At 42.8% G+C, this 6,741-nt stretch overlaps 1 protein-coding gene across 2 annotated transcripts in view; it reads right to left on the bottom strand.

The window, feature by feature from the left end:
* Positions 1–6,360, bottom strand: part of LOC307227937 (F-box/LRR-repeat protein 3-like) — a 29,740-nt gene extending 23,380 nt beyond the window's left edge. The window contains exon 1 of one of the 2 annotated variants that reach the window (XM_079997380.1): positions 6,206–6,360. The gene's annotated coding sequence lies outside the window, so the exon portion shown is untranslated. Of the gene's footprint in view, positions 1–6,193 lie in introns of both variants that reach the window. The other variant, XM_079997381.1, reaches the window with a different exon arrangement.
* Between the last annotated feature and the right edge of the window lie 381 nt (positions 6,361–6,741).

Genomic DNA, 6,741 nt, shown 5'->3' on the forward strand with positions numbered 1-6,741 from the left:
GCCCATATGGCGTTTCGTACACAGTTTCTGATTTGTGAACATGCAAAAAAGAGTGATTTCACTGCTTCAACCCCCTATCTAGACCACATTAGACCTGGTCCATCTCAAAAACTACTAAACTTAGACTGGTCAAACCTCGACTACATTATTCCAGAAAGGCTAAAGATTATTTAAGATACAATTTCATATTTGTAAAACCTTTATTCAACCGTGAAAAAATAAAAATAAAAAATTATATATATATATAATTTTTTATTTTTATTTTTATTTTATATATATATATATATATATATATATATATATATATATATATATATATATATATATATATATATATGTATATATACACACACACATACACAGACGTGGACAAATTTGTTGGCACCCTTACAGCTCCTTGAAAAAATGCTTCATTCCTCCTGAAAAGTGATGAAATAAAAAGCAATTTTCTCATGTATGCACTCAACGAAACTGTGAAAAGAGATCAATTATTGCAAAAGAGATCAATTATATTCTAAAATGGCCTGGACAGATTTGTTGATACCCCTTAGAAAAGACTATAAATAATTGGATTATAGTGATATTTCAAACTAACTGTGAAACTAACGGAAAAAAATAGTCACTCTGCTGTTTGGTATCATTGTGTGCACCACACTGAACATGGATCAGAGAAAGCAAAGGAGAGAGTTGTCTGAGAAGATAAGAAAGAAAATTATAGACAAGCATGTTAAAGGATAAGGCTATAAGACCATCTCCAAGCAACTTGATGTTCCTGTGACTACAGTTGCAAATATTATTAAGAAGTTTAAGGTCCATGGGACTATAGCCAACCTCCCTGGATGCGGCCGCAAGAGGAAAATCGACCCCAGATTGAACAGAAGGATAGTGCGATTGGTAGAAAAAGAGCCAAGGACAACTTCCAAAGAGGTACAAGCTGAACTCCAAGGTCAAGGTACATCAGGGTCCGATCGCACCATCCGTCACTTTTTGAGTGACATTGGGCTCCATGGAAGAAGACCAAGTAGGACTCCACTTTTAAAAGAAAAACATAAAAAAGCCAGACTGGAATTTGCTAAAATGCATCCTGACAAGCCACAATGCTTCTGAGAGAATATCCTTTGGACAGATGAGTCAAAACTGGAGCTTTTTGGCAAGTCACATCAATTCTGTTCACAGACATGTTCACAGACAAAAAAATGAAACTTTCAAAGGAAAGAACACCATACCTACTGTGAAACATGGAAGAGGCTCGGTTATGTTTTGGGGCTGCTTTGCTGGGTCTGGCATGGGGTGAATCCTTGAATCTATGCCGGTCACAATGAAATCTCAAGCCTATCAAGGCATTCTGGGGAGACACATACTGCCCAGTGTCTGATACACTCTGTCTGATACAGTTAAAGGCATCCAAGAATGGATAAGAACAAAACATTGGACTATTCTGAAGTGGCCTTCTACAAGCCCTGATCTGAATCCTATCGAACGTCTATTGAAAGGGCTGAAACATGGAGTCTGGAGAAGGCATCATTCAAACCTGAGACAGCTGGAGCAGTTTGCTCAGGAAGTGTGGGCCAAACTACCTGTTGACAGGTGCAGAACTCTCATTGAGAGCTACAGAACTCGCTTGATTGCAGTGATTGCCCTAAAGGTTGTGTAACAAAATATTAGGTTAAGGGTCCCTTCATTTTTGTCCATGCCATTTTCATTTGTTTAATTATGTAAAATATTCTGTTGAATCAAAAATCAAAAGCAAAGTCTGATTTCTATTTAATAAGCAATAAACAATGATGGATGCCAATTACTTTTGTGAGTTTCAAGATATTTCAGAGAAAATTGTGGGTTCTTCTTTTTTCGTCGAAGGGTACCGACAAATTTGTCCACGTCTGTATATATGAATGTTACAGTATTACCACAACATTGCCTTTGTTGGATTCTGGTTTGTTGATTACATTACAAGTCCCTGTCTCTCCATTCCATTCATGATTGTCTGGTAGATCTTGTCTTTCTAACTTAAAAAAAAAAAGTAGAAAGGTTAGTTTTACCTTTTGAGAAACAACCAAAACATCTTCATAGATTTGTCAATTGGTTAATTTACTCTTCAAATTCGTCTTTCAGAAATTAAAATGTTGTTCTCCCCCCTTATTCTAACTGGCCACGGTCAACCTCTCTCAATGCTTCTGCCAATGTTCATTTCCTCACTTTTGCCAAAGCCTTTACCGTGGCGTGTCAGAAGTGGTGTGAGTCAGCAATTAGTGTGCTTGTTCTTTATTTGATCTATATATGAAGACTTTTTTATGAAAAACTTTCTGTCAATACTTCATCACAATTATATCCATTTGATTGAAAAATCATTGAATTTATCTTGTGTATCTGTCCACAAACATCTGCCATGATTTCAGACCCTGCTCTTCTTCTCCTGTCCACCAGTTGTCCTTATTGTGTTCCTACCTTTGCCAATTACCTGACCCTGGCACCTGCCTGCAGACATGATCCTCATGATGGATGTGGCAATTGTGAACCGCCCCCTTGCGGTCACCTGCGCGGCCGCTCCGTATTGATTACGCACATTTTAGTATTTTTTTCCTATTTATGTGCCTATTCCTATTTCCTATTTATTTTTTCCATATGTCACTATGTCCGCCAAAAGCTCATCGACAGTGATCTCCTACGACTGTGATGCACTCGGGGATATAAAAATTTTCCTGAAAGAACAACTTTGGGACTTTTTATCCGCAGATCCAGAGTGGCTGCCGGAGATTTTACGCACCAACACGATCAAGGAAAACAACAACAATGGAGCCGCTGTTCCACAGGTGCGCTCACGGAGGAAGCACCGTGGTAAATGAGGCAGCTTAGATATATCAGGTTAGAATAAGGACGCAATCTTACCGTCCACCTCTGCCAAACATCCTTCTTGCCAATGACCAGTCCCTGGAGAACAAGATGGATGACCTTCGAGCGAGGATTACATTCTTATGGGATACGAGGAACTGTTGCGTCCTCTGCCAGACGGAGACATGGCTGATTCCACAGGATAGTCCAAGGGTGCAGGCATCTGCCTCATGATAAACAGCCACTGGTGTAACTCCAACAACATCAAGACTCTCTCCCACTCCTGCTTACCGAACCTGGAACAGTTGATCATCTCATACCGTCCATTCTACCTCCCCCAGGAATTCAGCACGGTCATCATCACAGCGGTTTATATGCCACCACAAGCAGGCGCCGACACAGCAGTATCAGACCTGTATGATCTGTTGTGCTGACTTCAAAACAAAAATCTTGACGCGGCTGTGGTGGTGGCTGGGAAATTTTAACAGGGCGAACCTAAAGAGTTCTTCCTAATTTCCATCAACATATCACGTGTGCCACCAGGGGAGAAAGAACTTTGGACCACTGCTACACACCATACAAGAATGGATACAAGATCGTCTCGCTCCGGGAAATCGGACCATGCCACCATGTCGTTGCATCCTGTTTATAAGCCTTGCATCGTACGTGGAAAGGTAGTGACCTGGTGGTGGTTGGACCAATCAGAGGCTGCACTTCAGGACACTCTGAGTGACGTCAGCGAGTTTACAGAAGTAGCTATGAGTTTCATAGCCGTATTAGCAGACAGCATCTTTCCCACGGTGAAAGTTTTGATATTTCCGAAACAGAAACCGTATTCATACGCAGCGCTCTGAATGCTCACATGGTGTCTTATAACCATGGTCTTGTATCCGGCAACATGGACAAGGCGACGTACGTCATACAAACTGCGGAGGGCGGTGAAGGACGCTAAACAACATACAGTGACACAGTAGAGCAACAGATGGAGCAACGGGACACCAGATGCTTGTGGCAGGGGCTGCGAAATATTACTAACCAAAAGTGCAGCCCCCAGCCACGAGCGTGGACGCCTCCCTAGCCAACGAACTGAACTCCTTTTATGCGCGGTTTGAGGCTGGCAACAACACCGCTAGCTCGCCGGCTAATTGGAGTTACACTGCTGGGGATGAGCGTGTACTCTCAATGTCTGAGCATGACGTCAGGAGGGCCCTGATGCGTGTGAACACCGGGAAAGCTGCGGGCCCAGATGGCATATCTTGGTGAGCCCTGAAGACCTGTTCTAACCACCTCGTTGTCCACTAAATGCTTCGAGAGACTGAACCATTGAGCCGCTGCAGTTTGCGTACCAGCTGAGCAGATCCTTGGATGATGCGGCCTCCCAGGTACTGCACACCACGCTCACACACCTGGATGGCCGGAAGGGGGTCTATGTGAGATTTCTGTTCATCGATTACGATTCAGCTTTCAATAACATAGTCCCCACCAGACTGGCTGTCAAACTGAGGGAGCTAGGACTGAACACTACACTGTGTGCCGGGATCCTGGACTTTCTCACAGCCATGCCCCAGGTGGTTAGTGCAGGGAGGCACACGTCTCGCTCCCTCACCCTGAACACAGGATCCCCCCGGGCAGCGTCCTCAGCCACCTACTGTACTCCCTGTACACACATGAATGTGTGGCCAAGTCCAGCTCCAACACCATCATCAAGTTTGCTGACACTCTCGTGGTGGGCCAGATCACTGACGACGACGAGAAGGCCTAGCGCAAGGAGTTGGCTGACCACTCTGGTGCCAGGACAACAGCCTCCTCTTAAACATCAGCAAAACCAAGGAACTGATTGTGGACTTTAGGAGTGGATTACAACAGAGGACACAGGCGATTAATGGGACTTCTGTCGACAGGGTGAGTAGCTTCAAGTACCTGGGAGTCCACATCACGGAGGATTTAGCATGGACTGTACACACAGACACTCTGTTGAGAAAGCCGAGGCAGCGTCTTTACCACCTCAGGCAGCTGTAGATATTCAGGGTCTTGGTGAGGATCCTCAAGTCCTTCTACTCCGGAGCAGCGGAGAGCATCCTGACAGGCAACATTACTGCCTGCTTTGGAAACTGCACTGCTCAGGACAGGCGGGCCCTGCAGAGGGTGGTGCGTTCAGCCCAATGTACCATTAGAACACGGGTCCTTGTTTATAGACCAATTTGCTTAACGACCTAGTCCTAGGAACGGAACTCGGTCATTAAGTGAGGAGTACCTGTACAAAATAGTCTATTCCTATTATTTCTATTACCTTTTAATGGTTATTCTATTTTATTTATAAACTGGATTACATTTTAGGAATCAGTTTGTTTAGTTAGTTGATTTCTTAATTACTAACCTATTGTGTCTTTTGTGAATAATCTCCAAGAGCGTTGCAATTACTCTTCACTGCATATAAGTATGCCGTATATATCAGTAAGTGATAAATAAACATCTTGAATATGTGTGTGTATATATCTATATATATATATATATATATATATGGGGGGATGGTAGCACAGGCGGTAGAGCTGGTGGTCTAGTGATCTAAAGGTTGCTGGTTGGATCCCAGGCTCCTCCTGCTATCATGCTGTAGTGTCCTTGAGCAAGACACTTAACCCCTAATTGCTCCTGATGGCTGCATCCGTCGGTGATTGAACAATTGTAAGTCGCTTTGGATAAAAGCGTCTGCTAAATGTTATGTAATTCTGTAAAAAAAAAAAAAAAAATATATATATATATATATATATATATATATATATATATATATATACACACACACACATATACATATATATACACACACACACACACACACGCAGTGTATATATTAATACAGTATATATATATATATATATATATATATACAGTGTGTATGTGTGTATATATATATATATATATATATATATATATACGAACACACACACACACACACACTGTATAGATAGATACTTACCAGGGGTGGGCAAACTTTATGGCTCGAGGGCCACATTTAGTTTATCTCGATATGGGCTTGTTATTATAATCTATTCCAGGTTTGACTGCTATTGGTACAGTAGTTTCTGAAACCTGCACCATGAAAACAGGCTCTCACCACAACGTAAAGTTGAATCGGAAGCTGACTTCAGCGTCGTCATGTGGACTGAGGTACACGCCTCCTAATGTAAAAGCCCATCACCGGTGACGTTTTAAAACCTCACATTCACATATTGAATAATCTCGCAGAGTGAAAATAGTTATAATAGTAATAATAAGAAGAAGAAGAAGAACTATAAGCTGAAACATAAAGCAAAGTTTATTTGGGGCGGTGCAGTGCGGTTCAGGTAGCTTCTGACTATTCACACACCTGGTTGTTTACCTCCAGTCTCCTGGCTGTGGTCGCTGAAGGGCCGGTCACTCACTCTCACGTCGACCGGGACCCACGCACGGATATCGCCCTGGAGATGGTCGAGCCGTCAGGCACATTGGGCCATGCGACAACACGGCGGGTCCGAGCCAAGCCAGATAACCGACGACAGAGGTTTTTCTGCGGGGTTTACGTGCGTCTCTGCTCTGCCTGGTTAGTTTCGCTATCAGGATAAAAAAAAAAGATGGCGTTCCTGTAGCGTAGTGTGTGCGTCGTTCAACTGAGGGGACGCGGGCTGCGTTTAGAGACAGCGGCCGCTAGGGAGCGCTAGAAACCCCCTGCTGTGACTAGCCTTTAATCAAAGGGAGATTAGTGAACATCTAGTATAAAAGCTGTATGTATATTTGATCTATTCCCTTTTTTCTTATTTTTCTCAACCCAGTCCATGATACTTTTTTTTATTTTCATGTATTTATTGATACACCCTTCTCAGTCCCAAAACGGGGAAATTCGCAATTTCTCTGCATCTACCCATCCTAGTATCTGAC

Source organism: Zeus faber (genome assembly GCF_960531495.2).
Source record: "Zeus faber genome assembly, chromosome: 3".
Taxonomy (NCBI): Eukaryota; Metazoa; Chordata; class Actinopteri; order Zeiformes; family Zeidae; genus Zeus; species Zeus faber.